This window comes from Sardina pilchardus, chromosome 4 (genome assembly GCF_963854185.1).
Source record: "Sardina pilchardus chromosome 4, fSarPil1.1, whole genome shotgun sequence".
In the NCBI taxonomy this organism is placed as follows: domain Eukaryota; kingdom Metazoa; phylum Chordata; class Actinopteri; order Clupeiformes; family Clupeidae; genus Sardina; species Sardina pilchardus.
Genome location: NC_084997.1, coordinates 36919257 through 36933760, shown reverse-complemented (window position 1 = coordinate 36933760; position 14504 = coordinate 36919257). Strand labels below are relative to the sequence as shown.

The following is a 14504-nucleotide window of genomic DNA, read 5'->3' as shown; positions in this document are numbered from 1 at the left end:
CGGTCAAGGACCACTCGGTCCACCACTGCTGGGCCATCACCCTCCGTGAGCCACGTCCTCACTAGCCGCTGGAGAGCTTTTACCTGGGGCCGGGCGGGTGTACTGAGATCATAGGACCACTGGGGTATCTGGTTGCATAATCAAGGAGTACCAAAATGTACCGATGTCGTCTGCTCGATTTAGGGACCGGCCCCACGATGTCCAACCCAATCCTCCTGAAGGGAACATCAATTATTGGTAAAGGAATTAACGGGCTACGGTAGGTCACTTTGGGGCTACGGAGCTGACATTCAGCACAGTGACGACAATAATCTTCTACTGCTCACTTTACACCTGGCCAGTAGAACCGGGAAGTGATCCATTCATACGTTTTTTCAGTCCCTAGGTGGGCTCCGAGGACATGGGAGTGGGCTAAGTAGAGCACTTTAGAGGCATAGGATTTTGGCACCAGAAGCTGACTAACCACTTCTTCCCCTTTCTTTATCTTTCTGTACAACAGCCCATTTTTCACAGAGAAACATGGAAGATGAAGTTGACTCACCTCGGCTTGCTCTTCACTGCTGAACACTGCTGATTTCCACGCCTGGGCTAAGTTTGGGTCCTCATGTTGCTTCCGGCTGAATTCTGTGGCGGCCCCTGGAGCCTCGCTGTGGATCTGGAGGAAGTCAGAGAAACGCTCATCCGTGACTCCCTCTCGAGTTGCAGCAGTTTGTGGATCAGCCGCCTGGAATCCATCACCACGGCCTTGGTGGGGGTCCTGTTCTTCTGAGCCAGAGGGGGAATCATCCATCCATGGGGCTGCCCATGCTTGGTGGGCTTTTTGTGGCTTCCTGAGTTTGGCTACCTTCTTTGGTCCCACTCGCCAGGCCTGTTGTGGTGTGTTCCAATATTTTGCAAACAAGGCACAGTCTCTGCCTATCAGGACCGGTACTGGTAGGCCAGGAACCACACCAACTTTTGTGATTACCGTCCCTCTGGGAGATTGAATTTTCACCTGGCTTGTTGGGTAGCTCTTAGTGTCTCCGTGTATGCATGCCACGGCCACCGATTCTCCTTGGGCATTGTCCACCAACTCGGGGCGGACCAGTGTGATGACACTTCCTGAATCCAGCAGGGCCTCTGTATCCTGTCCCAAGATTTTCACTGGAAAGCGGGGAGCAGACTCAACGGTTTCCACCCAACAGGTGGTGAGGTATCCACACGGAAAGGCAGACATGGCAGGTCCAGCTGTTGGCATGGACTCATCTCTCTCGGGGCAGTCCCTCGCAAAATGGCCTTCCTTACCGCACACAAAGCATCGTCGATCCTCTGTTGACAGGGGACTTCGTCCCGGGGACCGTCCCCACCTCACACCCGGAAGCTCTCCTCTCCTAAGACCGTTTCTAACAGGTCGGGGAACACTGGTTCGCTCGAGTTTCGCCGGACTGCTTCGATTTTCTGTCTTCACGGGTTTGAACAGCTCTTGAGTCACTCTGTGTTTTTTTAGCAGTGCAATCAGCCGATCAAGGTCAGTGGCGCCTTGCTGGGCAACATATTTTTTGGCCTCATTAGGGAGTGCTCTAACACACCGGTCAAGGACCACTCGGTCCACCACTGCTGGGCCATCACCCTCCGTGAGCCACGTCCTCACTAGCCGCTGGAGAGCTTTTACCTGGGGCCGGGCGGGTGTACTGAGATCATAGGACCACTCGTGGACCCTTTGAGACTTTGCTGGTAGACTATAGCCATACTGGGCCAAGACGACGGCTTTGAGCTGGGTATAATTAGCTGCCTCTGCTGTAGATAAATCTCTAATCGCCCGTTGGGCCTCCCCCGTTAAGAAAGGAGACAAAATGTGAGCCCAGTCTTCTCTTGGCCATCTCTCTCTGGTAGCGACTCGCTCAAAGAGTTCTAGATATGACTCTACATCATCTTCTGCTGTTAATTTAGTAAGTACCTTGTGTGGGGCTCTCGTCGAGGTTTGTCTGCTGAACTCCGCAAGGGCTCTCTGTAGCGACTGCTGGGTCTGCACAATGTTGGACAAAACTTCCTTTAGTGTCGGATCCATGGTTTGGGTTTGCGCTGAGCTGGGTCACTTTGCCCGCATTCTCCACCAAATGTGAACTCCCAGGGCTCCAAAGGTACGAGGAGAGAGGTTTCCAGCAAAAATGGTTCCTTTTATTTACTTATAAAGCCTCAAACAGAGGTGCTCAAAAAGGCAACAAAAAACTTTTCGATCTCTTTCGGGTCTTGAGTCTGGAAACTGGATGGGCCCTCTTGGCTAGTCTCCAGTCCACTCCGCTCTTCAGAATTCCTGGGCACAAATAATTAGCGTGAAAAAGGTTTAAACGAACAAATCACTGTTTTAAACCAAGGAGATTGGCTTTTCGAGTCTCACAACCACAGCCCTGCTGTACTCTCTCCGTCTCTCCTAAAACAGGTCTTTCTTGAGTGCTGTTCAGAGCAAAAGTTACACCTGAACTCCAATTAGTGGAAGGGCTGACGAGCAGAGCAGCTCCCCAGCCTCAGAGCAGCTCCCCAGGGTCCTAGAGCCCAACATCGCCCTGGTGAGGTATATGCCGTCCACGACCTTTCCCAAGGGGATTCGGCGACGGTTTGCCCTAGTGGGACAACAAGAGTAGCTTGGGGTACCACAACACACACACACGCCCAAACAAACACAGAGAGTCTGAAATGTTTGTGATATAAAGTCAAATACACACACACACACACACACACACACACACACACACATACACACACACGCCCAAACATACACAGAGTCACAAATGTTTGTGATAGTCGAACACATACACACACACACACACACACACTCACACACACACTGTATTAAGAGTGTTGTTACTGTATGTCCTCATGTAATGTAATGTCTGTGTCCATTGGGCCTCATTAATGATCTCATCTCTGCTTCTGGTTTCTTTAGAGCGCAGGGGTAAGTACCAGAGAGGAGTTGGAGTGTTTGGGTTTTTTAGGAGGGAGGGTGCATCATCATGGTCACCCGACACCACACACACACGTCCAAACACACACAGTCACAAATGTGTGTGTGATATAAAGTCAAAAAGTCAAACACACACACACACACACACACACACACACACACACACACACACACACACACACACACACACACACACACCACACACATTGTATTAACTCTCACATTGTATTTACTCTCTCTCTCTCACACACACACACACACAGGCCCAAACAAACACAGAGAGTCTGAAATGTTTGTGATAGTCGAACACACACACACTCACTCACTCACTCACTCACTCACTCACTCATACACACACACACATACACACACACACACACACACACTGAATCACTCACTCACTCACTCACTCACTCACTCATTCTCACACACACACACACACACACACACACACTCAGGGGCAGATGTACTAACGCTTTTGCGTCCACTTCAGGTGTATTTGTTTCGCAACGTGCGCTTAAAAAGATGGCGAGGTATGTATTAACAGGCTGCAATGAGGTGAATACGCAGACTGCCTGTTGCGCTCTCTTTGTCTCATGCATATGGATTTATGGGAGTGTCAGATGATAGTAGGAGGTTCGTGTAAAAAGATGGGAGGAGAAGTGTAAAATGCACCTATTTATGTATTCCCCTGTGTGTACTAAAACTGACGATGAAAGCGCATGTCTGTTTTGCCCCTAAATATTTCCGCCCTGTAAAAGCAGTTGCTAAATGCGGTTTGCTGCGGTTTTGTGCATGACACAGAAAAACGCAATTTGCCATTTTCAGCTCGCGCGACAGCACCTCATTGCAGCCTGTTAATACATACCTCGGCATCTTTCTATGCGCACGTTGCGAAACAAATACGCCTGAAGTGAGCGCAAAAGCGTCAGTTCATCTGCCCCACAGTGTATTAAAGGAATAGTTCGGAATTTTGGACATAGGACCTTATTTCCAACTTAGTCGGGGTGATATAGATCGGTGAAGACCATTTTCAGTGAATTTCTGCCCTTCCTTGAGTTGCAGCGTTCATCTCGTGCTAACCTAGGTGCCGAGATAACGCAAGTCAACGTAACATCCAGCCTGCCACTGAAAACACTCCACAAAACACCCGAAACAAATAAATGATAACATCAGACTATCAATGCACATGCCTGTGTTGATAGAACAATGTTAGAAATAAAACTAACCTTGCATCGCATTGCAATAGCCTACTTTGTTTCCTGTATGGCAGTGGCAGATTGATATTGAGAAACTAGTCCCTCAAAATGTAATAAATCATTGAGTTGCAAGGTTAGTTTTATTTCTAAAATTATTCTATCAACATGCAGTGATGTATAAAGTACTAGAGATCCAGACTTGAGTAGAAGTACAAGTGCTCTATCAAAAAAGTGACTTGAGTAGAAGTAGAAGTGCTCTTTAAAAAACGTACTTAAGTGGAAGTACTAAAGTATTAAACATGTTTTGTACTTAAGTATTGCAAGTAGTTTATTTTTTAAAATACTACTCAAGTACTGGAAGTAAAAGTAGAAGTATGTGTAATTAGCTGATTTGCGAACGAGATGGGTGCAAAAGGTATCAGCACAATCGTTCAGTGCAGGCCCCTTGGCAGACACACGGGGGCCATAGCCTAGGCCCTAGACTAGGCTATAAACATGTGGTAGTAGTTAAACAAGGTGAATAAATATAACTGTATGGGTTTCCCAATGTCATTTGTTGGGGTGTTATGACCGATGCAACTCACTTTTAATACAATAATAGGTATACAGAATCATATCTATCTAATGCATCAGTAGCCTATAGCCATAGCATGAAAAATACACGATAAGACTATAGTGTCACAATTGTTTTAACATAAGTTAAGAATTTTGATACTGATTTGATATGGGAGCCCCACCACACCAGTGGAGACCAGACACCAGACATTACAAGGCATAGGCCTACTTCCCCACACTCAGTGAAAAGGTGGCTTCATATCATATGTTTGTATTTCAAACATTTTGAAATTCATATGAAGTTTACATTAGGCCTATTTATGATCTGCACAATTAGTTAAAATACATAGTATGTTGAGTATTTGATATTGATTTTTTATTTTGACTCACATTTTACACGAGTGTCATATTGACTTACATTTATTTTTAATGTCAATTGTCTAATTGAGTGCCTGTCACTTTAAAAGAACATGAGAGTAATTAGGCCTCAGTCGTGGTAGGTTATCCGGCTAGTCTAGAATAGGCATAATGCATAGGAATATGTGGAGGTGATGCTTATGTTTTCTATGTAATCTATGTAGTTTAAATAAATGTTCTAAAACCAAACAAGTGGAAGAACACAATATTCAAGTAGTAGGCTAGTTATTGTGGGGTGCTACACAGACTGAAGTCGGAGACCAAGAAGAAATGTTGCAATTTAAAAACGGGATTACTCGAGAATGACTTGTACAAATGAATGCTTCTCATGTAGCCTAACTTCACCTTGATTTTCTCGCGAACCCTTAATTACAGCAACTATTTAATCCCATTGGAAAGCTAAGATCGTGCTGTCAACAAGTGACACGCATCAGTGTGACTAGGACTTTGTGAGCAATCCGGAACGGATTTGTTTGTGACCGACACACCAGTAACGAGTAACGATGGAGCACATAAAAAATGTATCGGAGTAAAAGTACTATACTCATCGAAAATATGTAGTGAAGTAAAAGTAGAAGTAGGAGAAAAAAATAATACTCCAGTAAAGTACAGATACTGCATTTCAGTACTTAAGTAGAGTACTTAAGTAGTTCTACTTCGTTACTATACATCTCTGTCAACATGGACACGTATATCGATAGTCTGACGTTTTAATTGACTTGTCTCAGGTGTGCGGTGGAGTGAGTAAGACTGTTGTTGATGTAAGACTGATGTTACAGTAGAAATGCGTTAGCTAAGAACCAGAGTTAGCAAAGGGGGACGCTGCAACTGAAGGAAGGGGTTGAACGCGATAAAAACGGTCTCCACCGACCTTTATCACCTCGGTAAAGTTGGAAATGAGGTCCTATGTCCAAAATTCCGAACTATTCCTTTAACACTAGAAGCGCCATGCTGGTGTGAACTACTTAAAGGGGACATATCATACCTCTTTTTAAACGAGGTTAGAATTGGTCTCTCCCAAATTGAGCCGTTTCTGGGCTGGCCCCGCCTCCGGCTGCATGTATTGATTACGCTGCTCGTTTCACAGGTGAAAATGACTAAAACAGAGCCGGCCATCCAACCACATATGTTAGACCCTGGTGCTAGGGTTGGTCTATGCAAATTCCCTTAGTATGACATCAGAATAAGGGAGCCATCCAAATGGCTCGCAGCAGCATACTTTCTTGACACCAAAGTCTTTCTACTGATCTACAGAACACGGATGGATGGGTTTTTTTCGCGCTTGGAGTGTTTATAAGAACAGTAGAGGCCTAAATATGAACATAAAGGCCCGCAAAAAGTGAGTTTTGCATGATATGTCCCCTTTAAAGCGTGGCTGAGTCCTCAGACTGGGACGCTGTTACTTACACATAATGATAGCTAGATGGCGCTTCGTGCATGAATCAAATGGTTTGGTCATAAATTCCGTTTGCACCAAGCCATGTGTCATTCGTGTCAGACCGTGTTGGTTGTGGTTGTTTCATTATGACATAGGCTACAGCATGTTTGAGTTATTTGTTCATTTATTTGTGTTTATTTGTGTTGTTTGAGGTAAAAACTCTGGAAGAGTTCTTGAACAAACCTTAGTCAAACTTTCAACTTTTTCATAGTATTTAATTTTTTATATTTCGTTTTTACATTTTGTATGCTACTTAGAAATGTTATTTATAGACAAGACAACTGCTAATGGGTCTTTTATTGAATGCCTCCATGTGAGAAGGTTTCAAATAGGCTGTTTTCAATGGATAGTAGTGATGCGCGGTTCAGGCCATTACCCGCGGATATCCTCGGGTCGGGCGGATTTGGGTAGACCTAGTAGTTTTTTCTAAATATTGCGGGTGGGTCATGTCAAAAAAGTAAAAATGCACATTTCTCACTAGGAAACTTATGACATATTAGGTGCAACGAATTAGGCTAACATTTTGCATTAAAGACTTTCTAAATTGCATGCAACATGCTATGACCTTAAAGGCAATTAGGCTAACATGACCACTGCAGAGCTCTCTTGCACTCAAAAGCGCTCTCACATGCACAACTGTCTGAATCTGGCGCGTCCCTTTCTTCGAAGGTATATAAATAAACAGCATCCAATTGCACCATGTGTGACTGACTGAAAAAAGTAAATCGCGCTATTTTAGCCTAATGATCTGGGATATGGAAGGTTGTGTACAATGCGAGAACACCTTGCTTCTGTCATACACGAATAAACAGCTGTGCTCATGCAAAATGTGTTTATGCTTGGCAGTGTTTCACGCAAAAGTAGCCTCTGAAGTTGCAAGGGGAAATATTAATGGAAAATCGTTATGTCCATGAAGATGAGATTTAACACTGGCTATGTCTAGGCTGCAGATTCCAATTATGAATGGTGTGGAAGAGCACAGATTGTCAAAATGACCGATCATTTTAACCACTGCTGTCTTCACGTAGGAGAACTAGTTACCAGCGGTTCCCAAACGTTTTTCCCCCGCGTACCCCCACCTACATTCTGACTTGACTTATGCACTCCCATCATCTGACACATACAGATGGTACGGGTTGAGAATGCTCCTTTCTTTCCCGCACATCGGGAATCCCGAAGCATCGGGACTTTGTAATTAAAACTGCAACCGCAAGGGGGCAACATAGACTGCCCTAATAATATGAAGGTTCGGCTCATGGAAAAACCCGAGGACGCCGCGCTGGTGACAAGCGGAGAAAAGAGACATGACGCTCGGCATGTTAGATTGCAGTTGCAGAGTTTTCGAATGTTTTACAGCCTACCTCACAGCTCTCTCACTCGACGTAGCCTATAACTCAGTCAGTCCAGCAGAGATGCCAGAGCAACGTTTTGGTCAATGGAGAGGGAGAGAAATGCTCCGCATATCCGTCTCATTTAATCATTAAAATGAAAGTGATGACTGGCGAAATTAATCAAACGACGTTTCAATAAACCATTGTTGAAATGAATGAAAATGGTTTTAGAAAATCGCCTATAGGCCTATCAGAAGGAAATAGCCTTCAATTAAACCTGAAATACTCGAAAGGCAACCTTAGATTAATTCATGAATTCATTACGGTTACAAGACCGCATTTCCGCGATTAGGCTATTATTGTCAATGTCAAGGCGAAGACGAAAGAGATGGACAAGATGGACATTTTGGCTACATTTACATACTAGGAATACTTAGAAATGTGTATAGGCTATTTTAAAACGGAGGCATGTTCATTTTAACCGGTGGCGCTGGGTAACCTACATGTACCCAGCACTTGTTATCACAGATTTTGTCCCCACCACTTTTGACGACTGAAAATAAAATGTATTTAACAGAAATCTCTTTAATACATGCCTATGCTTGTCACTTTACTTATAACCGTAGGCTACATGCATGGAGAAGATCGCGCATTTTGTAACATTGTAACAATGGATGGTCAGATATGCGATAGGGCAGTGAGGGTGATTCATTGTAACCATCGACTAGCAGGCCTAGCTCCGCAAAATAAGTTTCTAGCAACGTATGTATCGTATGCATGTTCATGGTGATTCAGAGATAGGCATAGACTAATCAAGCTATATGACAGCATTTTATCATGTGGCAGAGCTGCCAACTCTCACGCTTTCTTTTATTTCACTTGCGTAAAACCGTGAGATAGAAAGCTACCTCACGTATTTCTTAAAGCGACAGGCACTCAATTACACACACCACTAATGCACACTCAATTAGACCTGGGCCTACACACCATTTAAAAATAGGCCTATGAGTAAGTGTAATAGTCTTGAAATCAGTACACAAATGACTAAACATTTTTAGCTACTAATAGTTATGCAGATTGTAACATACATTATTATCAACAAAATATGTACAGTTATGAATTCCAGAATATATGCTATAGAAACATATGACCATCTTTTTCTCTGTGTGTGGAGGGTTGAGCAGAATCTTAGATGGCCACTGGTGTGAATGATCACACAATATTCAATATTAGGTTACTGATGATTAAATCACCAAATACACTAAAATTGTATTTTGTATTTATATTGTTATAAAAAAGCATCGAAAAAGTATCAAAATCACAATTCTTGACTTAGTATCAGGATCAAAACAATATTGGCCGCGTTTCCCAAACACGTTAAGAAGCTCTTAACGCCAAGATCTTCTTTGGAGCGCTCTTAAGAAGGCTGTGAAAGAAAAACGTGTTTCCCAGAGTCGCTCTTAGCTTAAGAAGATCTTTCACTAAGAAGGAAACGTACGATCGAGCTGACCCACTCTTAACAGCCTTCTTAGCGATCAAATGCTCAGTGATCAAAGCCTGCCGCTAGGGGCACCTAGATTTCTAGGCTTTAGTGATCAAGCTGCGTCAGGGAAATGTATCCTCCACTTTTTTAAACAATAAAACAATTTTCAATGTTGCAATGCACTCGTGGCTGTGGACCACTGGTGCAAGAATCATAGACTTAAAAAAAATAATATTTAATTAAACGTTTAAGTTTTCAACACATCTGCATATGAGTTTATAATACTTCACATACAAAAAACATCAACAACCCTGTGGCATTCCACGGATATCAAGGAAACAGATGTAATTGAACTAAGAACCTAATCCAATGAGGCTTCACCTGCTACAGTACTCTAGGCGTTGAAAAAGTCTGCGATGTAAAAGTCCGGTTTACATTAATGCATATGTGCACCCCACTCGCAGGCCACATGGGCTGGAGGGTTACATCTTCTCGGATATTAATAAAGTGGACTAGCCTATAGGGTTGTTAATGAATAATCGAATATCGAATAATGTTTGTTAAGAATTTATTCGAATAAAATAAATGCCTACTGAATAATCGTTTTAGTCTCACGGAATATGAGAACAGCAACATTTTCCGGTATTTTGCGCGCATGACAAAAGCAAGCAGAGATGAAGTGAGCGAGGAAAAGTGCTGGACCTCTTCTTTATTTAGGGGCTCATGGGAACGGGGTACCTAGTAAAACGTAAGCAAGAAGTGTTGTGGTTAGAACAACGTGAAGTGCGAGAGTTAGAGAACTGTGTGTTATGTTAATGAATGCGGGAGAACTGTTTTGTGAAGCATCTCCATGTTAAACAAAAAGAAGCCTATTAAACTGGTATTCCGAGACATCAAGCCTCTTAATTGTTTCATCACCAATATACCACGAGGATAACCCGTGTTTGAACGATTACCTCGCAAGCTGCCGGCAAGTGAAGTTAAAAGTGATAAGATAACGGGCCGACCGGCAAGGTAACAAAATGTTCATCCGACCATAAACGAAACCAGCACCGGAGATGACCAGTGAGCGTTGCAATCGCTAGCCTACATGTTCAAATAGGACCTACGTCGGATGGCATAATGCCCTGTAAAATAAAGTTTACAACTTAACCCAGGGCTGGACTGGGACCAAAAAACGGCCCGGGCATTTTTGGCCATAGTGGCCCACCATGATAATTTACACGATAAAACATATGTGCACACTGTTTTGTTTGTAAAAAATATTTAAGTAAACCGCAGTAGCCTGCATGGAAGTGAGTAGGCTAGCCTACCCTTGCTAAAAAAAATATTAATTATTATACTCTCTCTCTCTCACACACACACACACTCACACTCACACACACACACACACAACCACGCACCCACTAGAGTGACCTTTAAACCAGCAAGGATGAGGTTGTGCACAAAACTCATGCTATTAAATGCTTCACTAAATAAAACCTGCTATAATTTATGTTGAGGATTTGCACAGTTTTAGCCAACAATTCACCTTGATACTATTTAGTGAAGATGTATAGGCTACACATCCCAAAACATTTTCATTGTTAATTCCATGGGCTATCACCTGTTTCATTCCATGCGTCTGACTGCATGTCTGTGTGTAGGGGTGTCTGCTTGTCTGCGCAAAGAAATTTGATAGTTTGCTTGTTGTACTGCGTCAAGATTGACAACAATTTCGACCAATCGTGACTGTCTTAAGATTTCAGAAGGTTGATGGCGAGCCGACAACTCGTTAATTTGATGGGTATCGCAATTCAAATGCATGCGAGAGGGGTAGGCCTACACAGAAATCACACAAAAAGACGCGCTCACACTATAAAACTTTGTTTCGCTTAACTGGGTGCTGAATCCTATAGTAGGCAGGTTAATACATCTAAGAAGCAAGGGGAAGCAGCAGTCGCAGATTTCAAACTTTTAATTGTTCGTTGTGCGCCCAAAAAGTTCAGCCAACATTTCGGCTACTTCTTACCTGGCTCACAGTAGCTATTCTGACCTACTCCTCCTCAATCTGTCCCTGCTGGGTCACGTCTCTCACCTCTTCCTCCTCCTCCGAATCAATTTGAATAGCTACTCCTTCCTCTGTGTAACTACTCTGTTGCACACTCGCATGTGCCTCTCTGAAGCCTGTGCACTCGGTGCTGCTTCTGCACTGCTGCTATGTCGACGGCCCTGTTTGAACTTGTGGTGGCAAACATTTCTGTAATTTTAGCACATTTTTGCTGCATCCACTTGTAGGCTTTTGCCTTTTATCTCGCAACTTCTCTGCGCCCCCCTTGCGCTTTTATGGTTTGTCTTTGTACATTTTTCATATACGGACGGTCTCAAACTCCGGTCGAACTCCAAGAGGGAGATGAGGCCGGGAGGGAGACAGGGAGGGGCCTGAGATTTCATTGGACTAGCTCAATGTCCATTAAGGCAGTCAACCAATGGGCCGCGATTCGCTACCGTTGCGGCCGTACGCTATATAAATGAGCCTAATATTTGTTTTATAATTATGAAATTATGACAGCCTCGGCCCAATATATGCGTCGGCCCACCGGGCATTGCCCGGTATGCCCTATGGCCAGTCCATGCCTGACTTAAGTAAACAACTTATTTCTTGTAAAGGTTTTTGTAATATCATCGTTAATATCAATTGTGTGCGTGTTGGACATGTGGGAGTGATGGGTGGGGGCAAATGTTTACACGGCTCTGAATGCCATGTGACGTCATGATTTAGCAAATAATCGATTAATTGTTCAATAACGTTATGATTAGTCGAACATGAAAATTCATCTAAAGTCCCAACCCTACTAGCCTACATTGCATGCCTACTACCACACTATCTATAAGAGATAGCGTCTAGTTAATAGGCTATATGATTGGCCTGAGCTAATAAACAATAGACCTAGGCTGTATTGATAATCACCCTGTTTTATCAGTTAGTTTGAGTTTTTTGGCAGACGTAAGGAGCCGCGACCGCATAGCCCAGGCTGCAGAAGTGCCGCAAGGACGCAGCAAATTATCTTCAGAAATATATTTAAGCTCACGATATTCACACCGGCCCAAAACGTTAACGGCCCACCGGTAATCCTCCCGAATCTCCCGATTAGCCACCCGGGCCTGCACACACACACACACACACACACACACACACACACACACACACACACACACACAAACACGCACGCACACACGGCGTAGCCTAATTGCACCTGTAGGGGGAACACGGGGCGCTGTGTGTGACTTGTGCGCTTATAAAGGGGTGGGTGATCGATTTGCCTGGCATCGATTGATTCCGTTTCAGCACCACCGTGGTGAACAGCTCTCGTTAAGAGCTTCTTTAGAAGCTTCTTTGGCTTGATCTTAAGATTCTCCTAAGAAGGCAGTTAAGAACGCGTTTGGGAAACACCCGTATCTTAGCGTTCCTTCTTAGCGATTCCTTCTTTGGAGCCTTCTTAAGTCCTTAAGAAAGATCGCGTTTGGGAAACGCGGCAAATTTTGGTATCGCGACGAGTGCGGTAAAAACTTTTGCTCACCCCCGACAGAATCTCACTCCAAGGATTTTTGAAAAGTTGGCAGCTCTGTGTGGTGAATTAATAACTAACGTCAGTTTAACTTTTGATAGGCGAATAAAGCATGACGGTGATCACAATCGAGTTGTGGCGCAACTGGTTTAAGCATATGTATCATACGTCAGCGACCGGGGTTCAAAACCTACTCGAAGAACCTCTCCGGAACCCATCAAGAGAAAGGGCATCGTTTTATTAAAAACATGAAAGATTTTCTGTTTTGCGATTTTTTTTTTTGTTTGCGATGTCTGCTGAAAAGAAAAGTTAATATGTGAATTCGTGGTTCAGCGCACACTCACACACATTTTTACATTGACATAGTGTCGGGTTAAGTGTCTGTCGAGAGAGAAGAGGGGGAGGCAGTCGTCCTCATTGCCACATATAGGTAGGCTATAATGTAGTGAACTGGTTAGACGAGTGTGGGGGAGGGGGAATGATCGCACAAGACAATTGCTCTTCATGAAATGGATCTCACAGACGGCTGTCGATTTTTAAATGTAGCCTACTACACCACTTGCGAAATCGGACGTGGCACATAGCCTAATTATTAGGCTACTGGATTTAATATAGCAAATCCATGTACTTTGTTCATCCTATATATACAATAAGTATAAAATCCGACAATCCAAAACGATAACGAGATCTCCCTGAAACGAAAAACAAGTTTGTTGAGTAGCCTAGTCCTTCCAACAATCTCAGCTTTTGCGTTTGATAGATAAAAGGCATCCTGTCCTGCTGTATTCCAATGAGAAAAAAAAATATCCACAAGATATAGGGTCACGGTAATGCAGCATGCATGAATCTCTCTCTCTCTCTCTCTCTCTCTCTCTCTCTCTCTCTCTCTCTCTCTCTCTCTCTCTCTCTCTCTCTCTATAGAGAGAGAGAGAGAGAGAGAGCGCCATACATAACAATAGCTGCCGCGCGCTCTCCCCGGCCTCCATTTAAACTAAGGGCAAACCCATTCATTCGTGCCCAAAAAATTATTGTCAGTAAGGATAGGTCATATTACCAAATGGCGAACCTCGAAAATTATTTAGGATATAGAGCCGTGTCCATTACGCACTACAGTTATTTTTTAGGCTATTGTTTTATTTGAGTGTTTTTGTCTACCATGGCAAACATAGTTGAAACGTTCGCTCTAAACTTATGTATTTCCAATCGGCTTTCACAATCAGCTACAGCTGCGCTGATGATCACCATGAAAACTTGCAATGTCTATACAGAACTGCTTTCACTTCCCCAAGTCACGAACGCAACATGCACAACAATATACCGATATTTAGCAAACACATGTATTTCCAGCTCTCAAAACCGATGAGGTCCAGATCTCAGTGGCCTCATAGCTGCCTAAAGCCATGCATAGTAAGCCTAATGATAGCCTTGCCAAATAAGTCATCAGTCACACACCCCTAGTCGCGGGGTTGACCTGTTCCTTTCACACTGAGCCCCGATGAAAACAACCTCCTTGGCGGAGATAATAATTAGGCCTATCAAATTAAAAGCACACTACGACAGGTATACTTGTGTGATCACGCAACACAAGAGAG

At 43.6% G+C, this 14504-nt stretch overlaps 1 protein-coding gene across 1 annotated transcript in view; it reads left to right on the top strand.

Moving 5' to 3' along the window:
• Nucleotides 1-2928: 2928 nt before the first annotated feature.
• Nucleotides 2929-14504, top strand: part of LOC134079188 (NACHT, LRR and PYD domains-containing protein 1 homolog) — a 41771-nt gene continuing 30195 nt past the window's right edge. Inside the window, exon 1 of the mRNA XM_062535385.1 lies at nucleotides 2929-2932. The gene's annotated coding sequence lies outside the window, so the exon portion shown is untranslated. The remainder of the gene's footprint in view (nucleotides 2933-14504) is intronic.